Source organism: Macaca thibetana, chromosome 12 (genome assembly GCF_024542745.1).
Source record: "Macaca thibetana thibetana isolate TM-01 chromosome 12, ASM2454274v1, whole genome shotgun sequence".
Taxonomy (NCBI): Eukaryota; Metazoa; Chordata; class Mammalia; order Primates; family Cercopithecidae; genus Macaca; species Macaca thibetana.
The window spans coordinates 92310051-92332614 of record NC_065589.1 but is presented as its reverse complement, the minus strand read 5'-3'; the positions used below and the strand labels follow the sequence as shown (position 1 = coordinate 92332614).

At 39.6% G+C, this 22564-nt stretch overlaps 1 protein-coding gene and 2 long non-coding RNA genes across 8 annotated transcripts in view; 2 read left to right on the top strand and 1 right to left on the bottom strand.

The window, feature by feature from the left end:
* RND3 (Rho family GTPase 3) overlaps positions 1–22564 on the bottom strand; it is a 1016315-nt gene that overhangs the window by 138014 nt on the left and 855737 nt on the right. The window lies entirely within an intron of this gene.
* Positions 463–16943, top strand: LOC126931995 (uncharacterized). 2 transcript variants are annotated; one of them, XR_007718076.1, is made up of 4 exons: positions 463–1174; positions 4428–4562; positions 6958–7065; positions 15784–16943. It is a non-coding gene; the product is annotated as an uncharacterized LOC126931995 (long non-coding RNA). The 2 variants fall into 2 exon arrangements; XR_007718077.1 differs by lacking the exon at positions 6958–7065.
* Positions 20855–22564, top strand: part of LOC126931994 (uncharacterized) — a 67708-nt gene continuing 65998 nt past the window's right edge. For all 5 annotated transcript variants that reach the window (XR_007718072.1, XR_007718073.1, XR_007718074.1 and 2 more), the window contains exon 1: positions 20855–21084. This is a non-coding gene — a long non-coding RNA (uncharacterized LOC126931994). The remainder of the gene's footprint in view (positions 21085–22564) is intronic.

The following is a 22564-nucleotide window of genomic DNA, read 5'->3' as shown; positions in this document are numbered from 1 at the left end:
GGTTATGATGTTCCCATCCTGAAGAGAGTGTGTGGGAGTCATAGTCCAGGGCAGTTGGGAGCAAACAGGACCATCCCTTTGCACAAGTATAAGCATCCTAGGGGAATTCCTAGAAATACTGGGGGAGGAGGTACCCTTAAAGAGGGGTGCTGGGTTTCCTGTTACTCCGGGCTGGAGATTACTGAGTGATGTACTCTGAGGCAAATTATTCACAAACCACGTTGTGAAACAGCATTTCACCAGATGCATTTTCATGGCAGGCTTGTTGAAGGCAGAAAAACTGCGCAAGATTGGGACATCTTCTGGAAGTTTTGAAAGAAAAAAATGGTACCTGATGGCCAGGAAGTGTGACCATCAACATAATTCCCAAGCAGTGAAATGGGTTTCTGATTTGGTAGAAGTTCTAGAATATTGATCGTGACTGAAACATCACACACAAGCAAATCTAAGTGAAATGTAACCATGGCCACTGGCTCGTGAGCAGTGAGTAAATAATGCCCACTGTCCAGCATAAAATAGAGCTTAATGGAGTGAGAGCAAAGTGGCAAGTAATTAAAAGCCACTTCTAACAATCAAGTGTGAATGCCCCACGGGAAGGATATGTTCTGGACAGCTGGCCACAAAAGACTGGGGACCTCTTTCACTAAATGACAAGCCAATATACTTACTCTGTAATAAAAGTCTTCCTTCCTAGCCATTTACATGGACATACAATCTGAAGATTTCATGTGGTGATCTCTGATTCAAAGATTTCCTTAGTTAAGCAAATTACTAAAGCAAAAACTTTCATGACCTGGAAGGAAAAAGGAAACAGAGCAACCAAGGATTCTGCCTATATATGGCAAGATTGAGCCTATTCCCCCATGAATGTGGAACTCACCGAGTGTGGACACTCAGTGTTGTGCTTCACACCTTCACAAGCATGAAGAATAAGGCTAGTTTGTTTCCCAGGTTGACTAATGTAGATTGCAGCCATCCCAAATATAGAAGGGATTAACTAATCGGACTCACTTCCTGCTATTACCAAGCATTGAAACTTGCAGTTGACCTTGATGTAGGTTTTAAGGGGTGGAACACCTAGCCTTTGTCTTCCACGTATCACCTTCTTCTAGCCCCAGCTCTCATCACCAACATGAAGATGTGGTTCACTGAGTGTTGAACACCTCCTTTTGTGGTAAGTACAGTGACAAGTATACCCATCACATTGAATGCAAAGTGGCCCATTGTGAAAATAGGTCACACATGCTGTTTCTATGTCGTAAATACCAAGGCTACCTAGACATGGTTTTTAGAAAATAGTGTCTAATGTGTTTTTGCTTGTGTAAGTCTTTCATGAAGCCTTGATCATTTTCTGCCCTCACCTCTTCCTCAACATTTAGAGGAAACAGCTTCCAACTACTTCTCATCTTTTCCTGTTTTCTAACACCGCCCCCCCTGTCCCCCTCCCAGAGACTTTGTTCCTTCTACCCCATAGGATTATTTTATGCCTGACATCTACCCCTACCATGTTGAGCCTCCATATCCTGTCATAACATGAAGCCTGTACTCTCATGTAGGCCCACATTCTCAGGCTCCTCTTCATGCAGCCACCATGAGAAATTTAGCTTCTTTTTTGATCTCTGTTCTCTCATGAAAAATTGGCTTTTAACCTTTCTTGGTGGTAGGCAAAATGAAAGGCTCAAGCAGAGGTTGGGAAAGGATGTGAACCCTATCCAGGCTAATAATAATCGTTATTCTATGATACCTGTTTGCGATCTTTAGTGCTGTTTTTTTATTTTTCATTTTTTGCTATTGATGATGTTGTTTGTTTCATTAACTGTTTTGTGGCCAGGCGCAGTGGCTCACGCCTGTAATCCCAGTACTTTGGGAGGCCAAGACAGGTGGAGTTATTTTGGTTTCAAAACAAGAATTGTGATTTCTCTCCTTTGGAAATATTTCTCGCAACCTCACTCTTTCTTTTTACTTTGCTGGATTGCACAGTTGCTAACTTACTGCATGCTTAGGGCACAGAATACAAAGCATTCCCTTAATGACTCCAGATTTCACATGGAGAACTCAGACACATGTTTCCCATTTTTCTCCCTTTTGTGCTGCATATTTGTGCTGTATCATTTTATTGGTAATGGGAGAGATGCCAGAATATTTACAGGATCATGATCATGGGAGCATGCTGTTATTTGTACTATGTCTGGGTAATACCAACATAATCAATCAAAATGGAAACATTTGGTCAAATAAGCATTTTCAAAATCATTAGTATAATGCTAATAGCTTTGAGTATTTAACCAAACTTACAGTTATTTGGACATGATCAGAAACAAACTTAGCAGAGTACCTTGTAAACACTCTGTTTCCAAAAAATGAAGAAATTTTGTGGAATTTTGTGTAGTTGCAGCTTTACTCAGGAAAATAGGACTCCATCAGCAGCACCAGCACTGATATTCTAAAGGAGACATAAGCAAGTTGCTTAACCATGCTATGCCTCAGCTTCCTCCTTTACAAGATGAACATTACTAAATCTTATTTATTTTGGGGGACCTTTGGGAATATAATGAAAACTGTGAACCCTCATGGATAAATACAACATGAAACTTGTAAGCGACTTCTAGAGGTTTTACAGACATCCTAAAATCAATCCACACATCTCGTAGGGAGTTGTTAAGAACTCTTTAAGACTGATGACTTTTGAAGTCTTGTTAGTTGCACATTTTATGATTCTGTGAATTTTCTCCTCTATCCTCAACCATTCCTTTACCATGAACTCCTACAACGCATATTATGTGGGAGTTGTAGATTTGCTAAAACATGCTTTGTTGCCAATCTAGTACTCCTTCTACATTCTGTGGCTTCTTTTCCTGAGCAAAGATTCTCATAGAATTAAGAAACATGAAGAATCAGTATCTATTCCTGTCTCACAACCATCCAGGCATGACTGACAAGCACCACCTTCTGGAGGAAACAGGTAGTAAATGTCAAAGTTGACAATCCTTGATGCAGCTATGCTTTTCTCCGGTACCCAGGGCCCAATCTCTCCCTGACTTCAGCATCAGTCTTACTTCACACTTCTTAAGCAATCTCTTTTTCCTTACTCTAACCAATGGTGAAGCTACCTTTTGCCTGGGGAACCTACAAAATGGTTTGAGTCTAAAAATTAATTATATTAATTGAAAGAATTCTACCTTTCATTAGAAATCTCATAGTAACAAACTTCAGATCATTTGGAGATACTAGGCTAGAGTTCATACTAGAGGCCATATGTCAAAGGACTTTCATATGACTTGTCATTAAAATGTGGTGAAGTAGTTTAAAGTACTTAGTGGGAATAGGGAAGGGACTATGAAAACAACAAATGATCTTGGATGTAACAATGATGAATTAATTAAAATAATGTTCCACTGTAGCCCTGTGCATAACAAAGCATCAAAAGAGTGATTCAAAAGATTTATTTTAAGTATGCAAAATAGTTTTGGATAAATAGCTATTCTTGCTTTTTCATATGCATGGTAAGTTTTTATACATACTTTGGATTAGTTGTAAGATACAAATTTATTAAATAACAGAATTGCCAGAAATTGTTTGTGGATGTCCTTATTATGACTCAAAACACTTAATTTTCTGTTACAATTTTTATAGAAGGCTTTTTTGTCTCAAAATTTTTTCTCTGGTTCACTGGGATCAGATCAATGTTTAAATGAAACCATTTGCCCTGTAGGAATCCCTAGGAGTGGTAAGTTCTATAAGGGTTTTCTCCATTGTCAAATTGAAAGACCCCATCCCATTTATATCTTGTTTTAATCTAGGAGGCAAGAATGACTATGTTTCCTGAGAAATGATCCTTTTCTTTAAAATAAAACAAATTAGTTAAATCCCATTCACAATGTATCTTAGAAAACTTTTGAGAGTTGAGTCAGATAATGAAATGTTCCTTGAGGCCAATAATATCCCAGAACAACATTGGTTTTCTAGGGAGATAAATTGAGTACAATGAAGTTTACTGTGAAGGAATCGCAAAAATGAAACCTTAGAAATATAGACTCTAGACATATTAATATAGTTTTCCTGGAATTTAATGAAAAAGTAGGCATTGATTGTTTACTCCTAGGCAAAATTTCTCTGACCTACCTAAAAATCCTCAGTCTGTGAGTGTTTTGGTCTTCCCAAGGGGCTATTCATCATTCTGTGGCGCTATATTTATTTTTTGAACTTACTTTCCAGATGGACATATGTATGGTTTCATTAAAGCCAAATGTGGTTTGTGAAATATGAGAATAATAGCTAATCATGCCAGTGAGAGCACCTGAGTGAGGCAGACTGAGGGCATTTTCAGGAAAATCGATAATAAAGTTAAAGAGGCTACCATTTGGGGGGTACCTACTATTTTCTAAGCACTTTTTATATAGGGATGTATCTTAACTACAATCTTGCAGAATAAATACAGTTCCTATTTTATCAATGGAGAGATGAGGCCCTGAGAGCCATTAAATGATGGAACCAGGATTTGGATCCAAGTTTGTCTGGTCCGGAGTCCATGTACTTTCTGTTCTGCACTACTGCCTCTGAAGGTAAGTGTTCAACCTTGGGGGCTTGCTAAATTGCACAAGTTCTCTATAACAGATAACTGGAAAATGAATAATTATGAAAATTCTGCTTAGTCCATCCATGCACAAAATTTTGTCTTTAAATAATATGCCTTGTTGGTAGATACTTTTTCATTGGTACTATTCATCAAGCATCTCAGATGTTTGTTTGTTCAGCTGAAAAATCATCAACACAAGCACACACAGAGGTTCAGCCTACCATCCTTTAGGAGCACATTTGGAACTACATATTCGAAAAGTATGGCAATATCAAGAAAAGAATTATTAGGGCAGCTATGCTGCCAGGGTCTTATGAATAAACAATGAAAAGAATAAGGCAGAGACTGATAAATCAATCCAAGACAAAGCATTGGTGCAAGACAATGAAAGCAATGATACAGATACTTCAAACTATTTTCAAAGAAAGGGCAAAAAGCTTCCCATGTATTGGGGATGTAAACCCAGCAAAAAGAAATCTCTCCCACACTCTTGCCCTCATCCTGTTGGGAGAAGTGTTGATAATGACCTCAAGGAAAATCTTGGAGGTTGTACTGTTTTAAAATAGGCACTTGGCCAAAGAGAAGAAGTCTGCAGCATGCCAACATCCAGTCTAGTACGGGGTGCTCCTGATAAGGAACAGATGTAAACACAGACAACTGTTCAAATTTGCCAGGAGAGCTGATCATCCTTTAGCCAGTAATCAAAGTCTAGAAAATAACCAGAAATGCTTTCCTATAAACAAAGAAAATTGGAAAAAGAATGGGAAACTAACATCCAGGTTTTGAAATTGCTGAAAAAGTGAGGATGTGCTACACATTCACACATAACAAAGACACACGTGTCAAAGATGCAATGTGGTGAATGTTGCAGAGAGGGTCCAGGTGCAGTGCCCTCTCTGTGATGGGACATGGGGCTGGGACCTAACAGCCCTGCAGGGAAGGGCATGGGAAATTAATGGGCATCAATGCTGAAATTGTTCACATACCTCATCACGCGTAATGAAGAAGTTTTACTGAAATGCTTCCCCGGGAATGGCCTGTAAAAGCTCAGTGTGTCTGTTTCCAAGTTAAGAACACAGAAAGTTCAGAAACTAGAAAACAAAATGCATTTGTGTTGGGATACTTCATGTTGCAATATTGAACATCTGGGTTTCTAAGTTCAAGGCTCAAAGGTTGCCTTTTTCCTCTTAGGTATTTTGCTTTAGTTCTGTCTATAAGTTGGAATTGCCAGGATTCCAATAGAGCCTGGGTTAACTGAGAAAAAGATTAACAGTCTTTTTACTCATCATTTAAAACTCAAAAGAAGAATTATTTAATGAAGTTAAACAGCAGCACTAATGAGCACTTTAAAAAGATGCTATAAAAATATAACCCTAATAAAACTGGGCGTCTCTGTGACCTACATAAAAGACACACCTACCTGACATCCAAAAAGGTATTCAAAAGCAATTTAAAACATAGTGATGTCTATACAGAGGCAGCAAAGAGGTCTGCCATTCACAACACATAGCAAAACCTCCTAAAAAGTCTTTTCCCCTTTCTCTCCCAAGACTTCACATAGCAGAATCACTCTCCTAAGTATGTCTCCACACACGTTTAAACTTGGTCTCCCCCAGTTGAGCCTATGTTGACTTTCCTCTCTCCAGATCTCTCTCTCCGTTCTACCCCATCCTCTCTCACACATTTGCATTCAGGAGCAAGAAGAGCAATTATTCTGTATAACAAAATGATATGCACCTTTTAATGGAAATTAGCTTAGCCCTTCACCTGTCAGCTCTATATTTGTCCTTCATGTCAGATTAGAAAAGCAAACACCCAAGAACCAACATGATCTCTTCCTTCACTGGAAGGACGAGGTATGGATATGCATTCTTTCGTGGTTTTGTTGGTCCTTGTCATATTAAAAAAGGCTTAAAAGGACCCAAATCATACACAAGTCTTAATACTTTCATTCCTGTAATCTTTAAATCATCAATTATTGCCTAACACACATCCTTCATTCTTGTTGACCCTGAATCTTTGGGTCAAACCTTTAGATAGACATCTGTACTTGAACAACATAGATGCAACTCTCTGGCTTTTCTTATGATATAAAATTGTTATATGCACTTCCCAAAAGCTCTCTCACATTTTGAGAACTCTATATATATTAAAAGATAATGGGAGACTTCTAAACAGAGCCCAGATGGTCTGGTTTTCAATTCATTGCTGGTTCTGTTCAGAGCTAGCTGAGAAGAAACGGCAGTGACGTAAAGGGAAGAAGGAGGGGTAATGAGATCAGTGACCTCTGAAGGAGTTGCCTAAGTGAAAAAGGTAAGTGTGTCAGTCCCAGACCTGCTTGTCTCACACCCACCCTTTCCACCTCCTCTCTGTGTCCTCAGAAGGCTTATTCCACACGCTGTATTTCCCAGTATTTCTTGCCTGCTGGTTCGTGGCCAGTAGAAGCCATCAGTAGAAGGCTGGAGAACAGAAAGAAGAGAGAAACCAGAGTATGTCTCCTACTACTACTCATTTCATCCAGGCAGCAACTTATTTGGTGACTGAACTTGACCAGAACTAACAAGAGGCCATTTCTTATCTTCATTGATCCCACTTTGGGTGACTATGTGCATATGTTGCTGAATTTTGTCAGGTGGTGCTGACCCTAAAATACTGGGGGCCGTGGCATACTCTATGATAGATGTACTATATTTCCTTCCTAAAATCTGAAAACTTGTGAGTTATGAGACTTATCTACCCCAAGAAGTTTCAGATGAGGGACTACAGATGTATAACATACAAATCCCATATGATTTTTAATTCATAAAAAACTAGACATGTAATCGGACATTAAATTTGACTTTTCCTGTTGCCTTGGATTTTCAACAACAAAAAATGCAGTAGTATCTCCCACATCTTAAAGAAGATGCTCTACCACATAAGTGAGACACACTTGGTGATTATGCTGGTTATTCTGCCGAAGCTAGCTCATCCTGCACCTCCAGACTACAGAAGGTGTGGCCAAGAATTCATTTTGGGGATAGACTGATGATTAGATTTCTTTACAGAGACAGTTGTTGCTGTGTTAGTCATCCATCCCTCTCCTCTCTTGAAGCATCTAAGGAGTCCTCCCCTCAATCCAAAGGAGGGATGGCTCCAGGAGGAACCCTGAGGGAAGGACCTCTGAACACTTAGAAGATGCAAGGCAGGAATCTGGCTCATCCCCGAAAGAACGTCAGTGCATGAGTCTGTATATGAAGTTTCTGTTGCTTGGTGGTAGAGGGAAGGGACAGGTCTGAGTTGGGACAAGCCTGCACTTCCACAGTTTAGAAGGGCAAAGAGAAGATTTTCATTTGGTCCAGATCCAGCCCACAAAAGGGGTGCCCTTGAGAGGGATTCTGCAGAGGTGAGGAGACCTAAGGAGCGGGCTAGATTGCTCAAAGCTTGAGGAGTCTCAGCAGGTGGGAAAAGTAATAAAAATATCCAGGTGAGACTCATCATTGGATATGATCACATCCAGAAGTCTCCAGTGGAAGGTTATATCATTCTCAGTCACAGAAGACTCTTTCATATCCTATGCATTAAAAATGAGATAAACTCTGGGTATATGGTAGGGTTATCAGAACAAAGGATTGAATACACTTCTCTTCTGCACTATAAGTTTCGTAGCCTGAAGGAGGCTTAACCAAGGGAGAACTTTAAAATTGAATGACAGTGTAAATTTTGAATGAATGATATTTCTCTGGAACTGGCATTCTGATGCTGGGAAGAAACGACTTATTTCAAGGCAGACATGCAAATAAGCAACAAGAAGCAACAGCTCATAGGCTCCCTGTAGGCAGTGTATATGTGGGATTGCCTGCAGTTCTGGGCAGGAGAGGACGTCAGCCATGACTAGGTCGAGTGGGAAGATGTGCCGTGACCACAGGGACTTGGGAACTGAGAGCAGAGGCACATAAGCCAGATACCTGTCATCTGTGGGTTAAGGAAGTGGTGATAGTAGACCTGGTATTCTTTCCACACCATGAGAACCCTTAGAAGTGAGTCTGAGATAGGGCCAAACACACAGTAGACACTCGGTAAATTTTTGTTGAATGAGGATAATGTAAGTTGTGGAGCAAATCTACCTTCCTCATGTTCTAGAGTATTCTTTGCACATTTGAACGTGAGCTTCTGCCAAAGAAAAAAAGGGGCTTTGATCCATTACTTGGCTGTAAGGATAACTACTGCCACCAATAGTATGACATGCCTGAAGGTCAAGCAGAACCCCATCAGTAGAGACCTACAACTCTCTAGAGGAGCTGTCATTGAAGGATGACTACTAACTTCCCAGCTACAATTTACCTATAAGGCTGGTGCTGCAATTTATCAATAAGACTGGCTTATTATTTAGACAGTGTCTCTAAGAGGATGCAATCAGGATAGAAATAAGATGGAGTTGTTGAGGAACCTAAAGACCTTAAACCCTCTTCTTTTATAGCCTCCATCTTTTGGGAACTCAGAAGTCTCTCTTGAGAACTTTTTCTAATTTATGCATTGGCAGACCAGTCTCCTCTGCATTGCTAGAATTACTTAAAGGGATAATTTCCCTCCCTTTAAGCCATATCCTACCCAGTCGTCACATTTGTCTTCCTAAAATACTGCATTATCTGTATTTCTTCTTGCTTAAAAAATGTTCAGTAGCTGCTTACTGCTTACAAAATAGAACCCAAATTCCTTGGTCAGTTATGCAAAGCACAACATAGATTTAAGCAAAGATTTTGAGTGGAGTCATTTCACCGACAATGACACTCCAGCCACCATGAATGATCACCCTTTGAATGTTGATAGAATTGATGGATTCATGGTTTCCACCTGCAGTCTCTCCCTGTTCCAATATACCCAGCAAAATGTCGCCAGATTTACTTTGTCGCAGAAACATTACTAGCTACTCATTACCTACCAAAAAAATCCCTAATGTCTTAAGTCAATGGCTGTTAACTGTGAGTGTATGTTACAATTAACTGGTGGGTTTTGTAAACATGCCAACAATGCTCCAGTCATCTAAATTAGAAGTGATAACCAGTGAGGCCCTGGGGTCGTCATTCTTTTTAAAGCTCCCCAAGTGAGTCTAATGCATAGCCAGAATCCAGAGCCACCATCTTGGCTGATCTTTCAGGAGCTCTGTATAGGAAATGGCAAGGACAGAGGCGTGAGAGGTAGGATCAAAAGGAGATAATTGAGGTAATTGAGATGTTTCTTGCAGATGCCCTGGGGATGAGAAAGCTAGAGTTTTTACTCTCTGAGTGCAAATGAAAAATGAACTCTGCAACCAGCTCTTGCCAGTTACAGTTCCTGAGCCACCCTTCAGTCTTTTATATCTGGTTCTGGCAGAAGTGTCAGCAGTGCAGCCTTTAGCAGGTTCCCAGTAGTGCTTTGGTAGGCCGTTGTCCCCATTCTGTGCCTGTATGTCCCAACCCTGCCCTTTCCTAAGGGACAGGACTCTGAGAGGCACAATTGCAAAAGTAAGGCTTTATTGGCAGATAATTTTTCCCATTGCATAAAAAGGAATAGGGAGACAGAGTTTTGTCTGTTATAGCTACTTATAGGGTACTCATAGCTCTTTTCTCCCTGGGGTAGAATTAGGTGCAATTTATGTCACATAGCCTCCCTGCCAGAATTTCTATCCCAAAGTGAAACAGAGACTCTTGATGGACATAAATGATACTACTATGAGTGAACAGAGATAGCTGTGCCCCCTAACTCCTATTAGGAGGTATTAATGTCTAGGTTGTGCTACGAGACCTAGGGTGGGCTTTATCAAAGCGCTTTATGACTGTGCTTTCGAAAATGTTTCCCTCTAGTCATCATTATGAGGTAATGTATTAGGTAATGTCTTGAAAAATGGCCAGAGGGCTGAAGTGTCAGCTTTACAGCTCACATACCTGAAAATAACAATGTTGGTTATTATTTTTACACTACAATATATTTGGAATGCCTCATAAATAGAAATTAATCGTGACAACTCTGTCTCTGTACTTAAACACAACCTTACCAACAAAAAATGCTCAGAGAAGCCTAGGCCATGAACTTAATACTTTAGAGAAGAATTTCTCTCTTTTATCCCATCTAGGGAACATTCCCAGCATCTTTTGTCTCAGCCATAAGAGCCAACATGAGTTACCCGAGGTTCACTAAAATCCACAGATAATCTCCAATCAACATGTTTAAAGAGTTACAACCTCCGTTTCCATCTTATCTTCTACCAGAAATTCCAATAACCACAGAGAAATGACTTAATATATTCAGCTCTAAAGACAAAAAGACTACTTGAAAAGTGAGAGTGTTAGCAAAGACATGACCACATTATTTTGAAACCCCATATGTATGTATATAACTCATCTCATTTTTTAAAAATTTTTTTAGCCCCATATGTGTGATTCAGTGCTGTTTTTGTTTTGTTTTCCTTTGTTTTGTTTTTGGAATTTAATACCTTATAAGTAAATGAAAAGATAACTTAGTGTCTGTGAACTGGGCCAAAAAAAGCATTGATTTGTGTGGGTCCTATGCAGAAATCACTCTAGCAAGTATGACCTTCACATGCAAAGTTTGGTCACTACTCTGGAGTAACACTTTTCAGATTATTGAAAGAAAACAATATTAATAAAATATGAATTAAGCATACACTATGTACAAAACAATATCAGCAAAATGCAAAGTAGTATCTCTCCAGTCCTAGTTTCTAGGATATTCATATGTAACTGAATATATATATATATAAAAATATATACACTGTCCTATACAATTAACCTTGGACTCTCAGTAAAACTGATAATTTTCTCATACTGCACTAATCCAATTATTCATTTCCATGAATGTCCTTCTGCTGGAGATTAGGGACTTGCTTTGTTGTTGTTACCTCCAGTGCCTCATAGAGTAGATATTCACATGAGGTAATTAATATATGTTTGCGAATAAATGACCATCTATAGAGAATGTGTAGACTAATATATGTATATGCAAATACACATATATGCAATAAATACATATCCAACTTAAAATTATATATATATTCACTTATATGAAATTTGATGTATATTTGTGTAAGATTAGAAGAAAGGAAATAACAAATGTATTACAATATTTCCATCATGCTGGTGTTACGAAAATGGAGCTATGCCTAAATTGTCCTTTAATGTCATAGTACAAGTGGTGGCCTACAAGACACACGAGTAGGAACTGGTTTGGCCTTTATTTTAACTGAATCTCTGGCATAACAATGCCCTTTAGCACGTTTTTCTGGACGCATTCTCCAAGAGTTTTTCAATAAAGCAGATTTCGGCATTGCTGCTTCTTAGTGAGGTCCTGAAAAAACTGCAATGAAAAGGAAGATAACTTCCTTCCAAATATGTGTCTCTGTATTATATGGAAATAAACAATAAAACATGTGATACAATATTTTCATTACCTGAATTATGTATTTTGAGGTCCAAAGAATGAAAAAGATGTTCCATTTTTTTTCTTCCAGCTTGCTTGGAGGCAAATGTCCTTTAAAATTTGCACATCATGAGAATGGAATGTGCTCAGAGATCAGCTGAAAGTTTTTTTTTTAAAAAATGAGGGCTTTGCAGCTGTGGCTGTGTGCTTAGGCTCAGCAGGAGAGGACAGGTCCCCTTCTGGTCATCCTACAGGGAGTTTTGACAAGCTCACCAGGGAATACAGACAATGCTTTCTACTCTGATAAAGCCCCATGTGGGCTCTAAGCCAAACAGATGCAGGTGTATTATAATAATAATATATTTTCTAGTACAGTATAATCTGTTTCCCACTATAATCTTTTGAACTAGACAGAAAAGATAATTGTCCCCAGGTTATAGACAAGGAAGCCAAACGTTGGTGAGGTTTAGTGGCTTGGAAGTTTCCACAGTAGAAAGAGGTTCAATTGGAAATAGGACCTAGTATCAGATTTCCTATAGATGTCAAAGGATATAAATGTTTGTAGTCTTATTATTTCCTGACTTTTTGACCCTCCGCAAGTTTCTCAAGCTCTGAGTTTGACCAGCTTCTTCAATAACACAGAATAAAAGTCTCTCACATTGTTACTCTAAGGGTGAAATAACATCTGAAAATAGTTTTGTCAACAGCGAAGTAGTGTTCAGAGTTCATGTCTGCTTACCCTTTTATTCCTCTCCAAACAGAAACTATAGTTTCCCAGATGCATACACTTATAACAACACAGATACACAATTCTTTATATACAATCCTGAAATCCCCAAGAATCTAAATCGAAAAAGTATGTGTAACTCATTTAGAGGCAAAATCTTCTCTGAATTGACAGGCCTATGTATTACCTTGTTTTTCTTTATTTAGTATGAATATCCATTTGTTTCACAGCAGAAATACCAATGTAATTACAAGGTCATGAGTTGCTGACTCATACCTGTAGGAGGTATTCTGCAGTAATTGTTAACATAACATTTTATCTTTATTGGGATTACCAAATATCCTGTATCCCAATAAACATCTTGTCTTAGGGATTTTGGAGACTTGTAACATGAGGCTTGTAACATAGAATCCCATTGACCCAGCTTCCAGATCACCCCACAATGCAATGCTACAGTTCTAGGTGAAGATTGTTTGGTTCTCAGAGGCTGAGGAGTTCTGGGGTCAGCCATAGGTTGGGTCTACTCCAAAGCAGACTCGGGACAGCCTTGGAGATGCCAAACACTTCCCATCCTGAGCTTCACCTCGATCCCTGTGGCCCTTAGAATGATTCTTCTTACAGCAACACAGCCAAGTGCTAGAACCAAGTAGCCATGTTAAAAAATGGATGAGCACTGGCCAATTCAATCTGAGTTTGAATCCCTGACCTACCACTTACCAGTTCTGTACCCTTGACAAGTTTATCAAGTTTTTTAAACTTCAGCTTCTCATCCTTAAAGTCGGAATTTTTATAGCGTTTTTGAGGGCTGTGTAAGTTTTAAATGGCACAGCATATGTAAAAGGGCTTTCCGTGGTGACTTACTCATATTAAGTGTTCAGTAAAAGTCAGATTATTTTCTCCTTTCATTTGTTGGCATTTCCGTAGTAATTCCATTAACAGAAATTTCTACCATAAGGCTATTTGTGAAGATTTTCTTCAAATAACTGATTTATTGTTGTGGTGGTTGTTAATTAAAATAGTTGATGATTGTTATTGTTTTTTTATTTCTGAATCTCAGTCTGGATCTGTGCCATTTTCAAGTCCAGAAAGTTGAATTGGTTTAATTCCAATAGTATTCTGCCAAGATATTTTTTTAAGAAAACAAACTCCGTTAATAATGTATGAGGTTTATAATGCACACGTATCACAGTTTGCAGGACACAGAGCAAAATACCCCTAAGTGATAAAGTGTGTTTATTGTAGGTCAACTAATCCCATTTCTTAAACTGGAATAGATGAAATTTGATGCTTGGCTCTAGTCTGTAAAGAACTGCTGGGCACGGACTGTACCTTGGCTGTGATTCATTCTGATCTTCTGAAGGCTGGAGCCCATGACAATAGTGTGAGCTTGGCGTGACTAATTCCCTTATAATTATCAAAAGGTCTTGAGTCAAAAAGTTCTCTCCCGAGTTTGATCACAAGTCATAAATGCACAAGGAGAGATTCCCTCCAGTTTTCAAGTTTCTCTCTGCTGCTGACTTGGGCAGCATGGGAGCCGCTTCTCAGGCTACCAGGGAGCCTCACGGTCAGGTGCTGGATGATGCTCTTGACCCCTCTCCTCAAGTAAAGGAGGGCATGTTACACAAGGAAGGATTGCAAGTTTATGGAGGTGGTGTTATAGGTCAGTGGGGAAAGGAAGGACAATTCAATAAACAGCATAGGACAGATAGACATTATAAAATAAAATAAGCCTCCCTGATTTGGACTGAGGAAATCAATGCCAGTTGATTTAAAGACTTGAACAGAAAAAAATTTATAAGAAAATATGATATGACTTCAAGACAGTGATACAATTTAGATGTTTGTTCCTTCTGAGTCTCACGGTGAAATGGAATCCCCAGTGTTGGAGGTGGGGCCTGGTGGGAGATGCTTGGGTCATGGGGGCAGATCCCTCATGAACCGGGGGTTGGTGCTGTCTTCCCACCAGTTAGAGCTCTCTCTCTAATTTCACGTGAGATCTGGTTGTTTAAATGTCTGGCACCTCTCCCCTCACTCTCGCTCCCTCTCACCATGTGACATGCCTGCTCCTGCTTCACCTTCTGCCATAAAAGTTTCCTGAGGCCTCACCAGAGGCCGAGCAGATGCTGTGCCATGCTTCCTGTACAGCCTGCAGAACCATGAGCCAATTATACCTCTCCTCTATAAATGAATCAGGCTTACATATTGCTTTATAGCAATGCAAAAATAGCCTAATACAGATAGGGAAGGAGTCTTAAAAAAGACGAAAATGCACAAACCATGAAAGAAAATGTTGCCAAATTTTACTAAATGAAAGTTAAAATTTCTGTAGAACAAAAGGTACCAAAAGTTACCATAACACTATTTTTATAAAAATTGGAAATGTGCAAAATAGGTCTATATATTATTTTTATATTATGTATATAATATGTATGTTTGTGGGATGTGTGTATATAGGTATGTGTATATAAATGTATATATATAGTATAAAATACTCTTGAGAAAAACGTGCATTAAATTCAGAAATTACTGGAGTTACCTCCAAAAACACAGTGAAGGAAATGAGAGAAGAGAGTGATACACAGGGGGCTTCAACTGTATCTGTAATATTTTATTTCTTTAAAATTTTCTTTCTTGGCTGGGCACAGTGGCTTATGACTGTAATCCCAGCACTTTGGGAGGCCGAGGTGCGCGGATCAGCTGAAGTCAGGAGTTCGAGACCAGCCTGACCAACACGGAGAAACCCCGTCTCTACTAAAAATACAAAATTAGCCAGGTGTGGTAGTGCATGCCTGTAATCCCAGCCACTCGGGGGGCTGAGGCAGAAGAATCGTTTGAACCCAGGAGGCAGAAGTTGCAGTGAGCCAAGATTGTGCCACTGCACTCCAGCCTGGGCGACAGAACTAGATTCTGTCAAATATATATGTATTTATTTATATTTATTTTTTTTATATATATATATATATATATGGAATGCACAGTGGATACACAGGTGTTATTTTAGTAATTCTTGTATGTTTGAAAGATTCTATATTTAATGTAAAAAATACTATTCACTTGATAAACAATTCATTTTGTGTTTACATAGGCAAACATTTGGAAGAACTAGCAAGCTTCAGAGTCCCTGGGCCTTTTGCCTCTCCTACGACATGGATCAAAGGCTGCTTCTCTGTCACCTCATTTATTTTTCCTAAGTTTGACTTGAGAGAAAACGTGAAAAGTTTTCCACCAATGGACTGGAGTTCTCCTCTGCCATCAGAGCAACACAGACAGTTTTCACCTCCTTGCAGCTGTATTTTATGGCTCTAAATATGTGTGTTGTTTCCCTTCCTGCTCCAATCCCCACATCCGGGAAGTCCTACAGTTTCCTCCTCTGGGATTCTGGGATGTGCTGAGGCATAGCAGAGCGGGTGATTGTCATTGAAACTTGGCTGCAGCTGCTGCTGCTTCTGACGCTGGAGAATGTGCACTTTAGCATCATGTCCCACTCTCTGATGCTAAACAGTCCTTTTCAGTCTTTTAATAGATTCTTGGGGGAGGAGGAAGTGAAGGCTGAGGTTAGCTTTGTTCGCTTGTGTGCCTCTCAGTCAGATTGGCATCTGGCACCAAGCCTACTGTTTGGTCAGATGGTATTGTTTTCTGTTATACACACACACACACACACACACACAGAGCACGAGCTCAAACCATATGTCTCTATGTCTTCAAGTTACGTTGCACTGACCAAAATCATATTTACCACACACTGAGGTATAAATTCAAAATACACGTTCTTTGGTGTCTGTAACCATGTCAAGTGAGGTTCTGTTTTTTCAATATGGCAGTGGGTTGCAGGCACTAGAGAAAACTCCCTCCAACTGATCTCTACTCTCTTTAGTGAAAAGCATGCATAGAATGTGATGAGAGGACCAGTTCAACCAATTACCTCACGCAGAGATAATTCAATCTTTCTAGGGAAGCCTCAGTGGACAATTAATGTGAATTGAACTTCCCAAATCTCTCCCTCCCAGACTTCTAAAGATGGCTAGAATTCATCTAGAAATCATATGAAACCCTGCCTTCTTTTTCCACCCAGACGTGGTTTTCTTCCAGCTGAAAGCTTCCCAGAGCCCCTTAAGACCTGCCTTCACTTTCTAGAGTGAGTTGAAAACTTCAGAACTATGAGAACAGAGGTCAGCAAACTATGTCCCCATGGACCAAATCCAACCAGCTTCCTGTTTTTGTAAATAAAGCTTTACTGAAACAAAGCGATGCCCCCCAACTGCCTTTTTTTTTTTTTTTTCAACAAATTGTCCATGGCTGTTTTCATACTACAATGGCAATGTTGAGTATTGCCAGCAGAGGACGTTTTGCCCACAAAGCCTAAAATATTTACTATGTGGCCCTTTGCTAAAAACATGTGCAAGTCCCTGGGAAATAGAATCCTATGTCCTGAATGACTAATTGAATTAAACCAAGAAATAACAGGTCAAAAATATGCTCATATTCAATTCATACCAGGTTCATACCAGGTGAGCAGTGAAACTAGTGGCCAAATGTGCCACCTCAATTAATATTCAAATATTACAAAATCAAAGAAGTTCTCTCCAAAAAGTAGGCCTGCCATTGATTAGAAATTACTCCCTGCTGCCCTATTATCACTCTCCTCAACACAAACCATGGAGTAGCACAGGGCTTTAGTTTCTCTGTGACTCATCCTCTTTGTTCAAGCTGACATTGCTCCCCATACTTGTTACCCCACACCTGATAGCCAGGCACCAAGATGACCATAACATTGGCATAGCCAACAGTGCTTGGGGATGTAATGACACACAGCAAATTAAATGTCATAGAAAGGAAAACACTAACAAGCTTTCTCAAGCTCTGAGTCATATATTCATCACAAGCATGTGACTACTATTGTTCCTTTTGTCTTAGAAGAAAACTCATGCAGAGACTGACTAGGCATAAAAGGCAGATTTCATATATATTTATTTAACAGTTCTGTGAGTTCCAAAACTGCCTGAATAATTCAATCCACAGGAAAAGGACCATTACAAAGAACTCCCATCCATGACTTACTAGAGTTAATGATGTTGGTTTCCAGACAGATTGTAACTGCTGATATTATATGCATAATAATATATTCGGTGAAGTTAGTTACCCTAAGAAAATCTGCTCTGGGTACTTTTTTTTTAGAGCTGTCTGCTTTGTGGTGACTGGACTGAGAGCCAAGAGACTGGGCTGGAAATTGTGTGACTCAGGGCAAATCGCTCAACCTCTCAGTTTCAGCCAGACTCTGGAAATGTGGAGTTTAGACAAATAACAAGAAAATCACCCTCCTACCTTACAAAGCACTTTTCTGAATGTTATCATATGATTTTTAGATGAGTTGTGTATCTCCAACATACGTAAATGCCATTGAAAATTCTGAAACCAGCTTGGCAATTCTTCAATAGTCTAGAAAAAGCAGGTCAAAGTGTGCAGTAGTTTGAATGTCCTCTCCAAAACTCATGTTGAAATGTAATTGTCATTGTGATGGTATTATCAGCCAGGGCCTTTAAGAGGTGATTAGGTTATGAGAGCTTCAACTTTCTGAAAACATTAGTGCCCTTATCATGAGAGTGAGTTAGTTATCACGGGTGTGGGCTCAGGATAAAAGGATGAATTTGGCTTGATTTCCTCTGTTTCATGTGTTGGCTGTGTGATGCCTTCTGCCATGTTATGACACAGGAAGAAGACTCTCACTAGATGTGACCCTTCAGTCTTGGACTTCCCAGACCCCAGAACCATGAGACAAATATCTCTCTCTCTTTTTTTTTTTGGTAAATTCCCCTCTCTGTGGTATTCTGTTATAGCAGCACAAACAGACTAAGACAAAATGTGATTCTCATTTTTTCATCATGCCCTTCTTTATGACAAAGACATTGCTCAAGAAATAGAGTATTTTAAGGGTTTGAATTTCTTTATCCAGCACTCACCTATGCCCACTTCTTACCTAGTCCTCTTCAGATACTTTTTCTAGGTAACTGACCTCAGTTAGTTGTGCCATAGGCCTAAGATTAGAACAAAGCCAAGAAACCCTAACAGGTAACATAAAAAAATGCAAGCCTATGTGCACCAACATCACTCAACTAAAGCCTGATCTTTAGAACTAGAAAAGATTCAGTGAGACACTGTGGCATCCGTGTGTCTTGGGTACATTCCTCTCCTTCCACTAGTGATGCTCAGTTAAGTTTGTGTGGAGTGTTTTGCCAGACTGAGCCCCTCTCTTTCCCAAGCATCTGTGCTAATCCTAGTGGAGTCCTTGTGGTGAAAACCTCAGACTCTGGTCTTCGTTTTCAGAATTCCTATGCAGAAGAAATTTTCTGTGTTTCTGACTGTGGTGCATAAGGGCACAGTTTTGTGGATTATAGTGTGCATTTGCGGGGCAAGGTTTTGCAGTGTATGTATTTGTACCATGGTAAAGCAGTGGATGGAATGTGGAAGGGTTAGGACACATTTTCTTGAGGCCTTTCCAGGTTGCTAAATGTTTTCTGTAAAGCTCAAGTGTATAGTCAGGCTTGGATTTCCTCTTCTGACATTCTCAGCTGGTGGCATTTGTACCTCTGGGAGTACACCAGAGTGACTGGAACTGAATGGTTGGCATAAAAATCTTCTGGGACAATGGGTAAAGAAAGATGTAAGATCTGTCTGCCCAGTAGCTGAGAGTTTGGTGTGAAAAGAAAACAAAATCAACTTCCAACTCAGTTTCTTGCCCAGTTACATTCTGCTATTCCATCAAGTCGTCCAATCCCAAATGCTTAGGAATTTTAATGTGATTCTGGTAGTTTGGAAATTAAGTACACAGGCCAAACATCAGAAGGCTTGGTGAGATGCTCAGTCCTAAGTAAAAACAATAATTAAACTAGAAAAACATTAATTGTTATAGTATCTCTTCCTGATGGGTTAGTTTATCTTATATGCCCTGAAAAAGAAAAAATATTGCATTTGAGTAAGAAAATAAAATAAACTGAAGTGCACATACGTCTGACGAACATCTATTTTTAGGACATTTTTGAGGTCTTAAAAAATATATAAGTAGCTTGGAAAGATTTTTCAAGAACAACATTTAAGTTGACATAATTATATTGGTTTAGTAGACTTTTACTTTAGGGTAATGGTTTCCTAATTTGTTAGGACCCAAGCAACACTCATCTGTTTCAACCAAAGTAGCTACCCTTTCGTTTTCTTACTGCCTTCTGATTTTGGGGTTCTCTGTGTGATTTCCACTGCAAAAGAACTGGAAGAGCATTCATTAGGTCATTTCTGAGAATCCTTATGACTTATCTAGCTGATATAATGGAATGAAAAGGGAGATAAATCATAGAGAAAACAGTGTGACAGACACTGCTAATTTTATACCTAAATCATCCTCCTCCCACTATTCTACCCTAATTTTTCCTTACTTGCTGAACCCAAGTTTGCTCTAATACTTGAAGCTACCATGAGTTCAAGGATGGAGACCATCTTTGTCCCAAAAGTGAACCTCTATTGATCTGTATCAATCAGAGTAGTCTTAATTGCTGGCCAGTCATTATCTCAGGCATGGACATGTGCTCCAACTCTGAGCTATGTAGAACTAGGATCTCCTCGAAGCATCTGAAGAAGACTTTTGTAGACAGAGAAAAGCCTTTCAAAGTAAAATCTGTTTTCTCTGCTGGATTTCTGAACCAGGGTTAGCCACATAATTTGCAGGCCCAAATGAAAATTTAAAATGTGAAGATCCTTATTCAAGAAGCAGAATCAAACATTTTCCTTTTTTTTTTTTTTCAATGGTCTCTCCTTCTTGACTTGTCATAGTGGTTTTTATTTGTGCTTTGGGTTTGGGGTACCCTCAGAGACACCTAGAGCCTCGTCCTGCAACTCAGATGTACAGCACACATTACTCTGACCCCGACCCCCTGCACCTATACTCCAACCTCTGCCAGAGGCAGAGGTGGGCAGCAGCTGTTGGGCAGTGACTGGGAGCAAGTGGCCTAGAACTTGTCCCAGCAAGGAGGTCAGGCAGGACTGCCCATGAGTTGGGGCTCTGAACCCTTGGTACATGCTTCTTTGTTCCATCGTACTTCACTTACAAAGCACAAATTCTAAGTAGAATTACTAAGAATTCCAATACAGTGACCACAGAGCATTAGCACCCAAGCAGGACCTGCTGAACCTGGGGCCCTACAGGAGAGCACTGATGGCCCACCCCTGAAAGTGGTCCTGGTCTTCATGTCTGCATCAGCCTCAGCCATCTCAAGACCACAACGGAAACATAGCCAAGTTAGAGAAGACAGACCAACAGCACCGGAGCCCTTCATATTATTAAGCTGCTAAATTAACCAATCTTGGAAACTTCTAGACTCAACAATTCTTGTGGTATGAGGTAATAAAACCCTTGTTTTGTAGGCCATTTTGCAGAGTTCTTTTATTAATCACAACTAAAACATTATAACGGATAGGAAAGACAACATATTGGTGAAAAATGTCTACAGAGGCTCTAGCAGGAGATGGTAAAGCTAAAGGAGTTTTGCTCTAATGTTCAAATTCATGTCACCTGCCTTAGAGAATGCTGTTCCTGCTTTTCCCTAGCCACTCTGCTGGGCATGAGAGGCCCCCTGTACTCCTTGGACCCAGAGAACAGAAAATGTCTTCACTTACACTCTGTCCCCTCACATTCCTCCACTCTTGGAAGATTTAACAAGTTCAAGTGAGAAGATATTAGCCAAATACAACAAGAGGCTAAACACAACACCCATGTTGATTGATTGGTATGTAAGAATTGAGATGACGGAAAGAGGTCACTCTGAGCTTCAGGAGTAGCTTGAAGCTAACTGATAAAACAGGTGAGGTTTGTTTTGGGCCCTCCTACCTCCCTCATAATACATTCTTCCATCCTTCAGAAGTCATCTACCAGATAAATTTCTGGTTTCATACTTGGTCATTCCTGCTTATGGAGCTAACTAATAAATGTAAGGTACTATCTTCCATAAAGGGTTGGCTGCCCAGTGCCTCAATTTCCTTTAAATGTTTGTGATTTCATGATTCTTCACTGCTTGATTCCTGCCCTCCTACCTGGACAGTGGATTTTGGGGACCTTGAGAAGTTCTAAATTTATAAAACTCTACTGAAATTTATGGGACTAAAAGAAGATTAATAACATCCTCTGGAAAGAGTAGCTCCAGAGAAAAGTCATATGAAAAAAGGCCTTTGAAGGATGTGGGTTTGATCACATATGTATAGGGAAGCCTTTGGTCCTAGGAGGCTGGTAGTTTTGCACACGTGAAGCTGTCTCCCTCTGGTTGAGGAATGGAATATGATCCTTAGAAGCATCTTTATCCACATTTTAAAAATGGCTAGGCACAAAGCATGCTTCCCAGATACTTCTAGAAATTAGCACAGGGGTCTATAAATTATGATTCTTTATTCTTATAGGTTGTATACTAGGTTGAAAAATATCCCTACAAAATTTATGTCATCCCAGAACCTCAGAGTGTGAGCTTAATTAGAAATAAGTGTAATTAGCTAACATATAGTCATACTGGATTCAGTTGAGCCTTAAATCCAATGGCTGGTGCCCTTATGGGAAGACAGATGAATACACACAGAAAGGAAGGTCACTTAAAGATGAGAAAGAGATTGAGTTCTATTGCCACAAGCCAAGGAACACCAAGAGCCACCAGAAGCTGGAAGAGGCAAAAAGGGATCTTCCCTTGAAGTTTCAGAGAGAGCATGGCTCTGCCAACATCTTCATTTTGGACTTCTAGGCTCTAGAACTATGAGAGAATAAATTTCTGCTATTTTAAACCACCCAGCTCGTGGTAATTTGTTACAATGGTCCTGGGAATAATACACAGGTGAAAAAT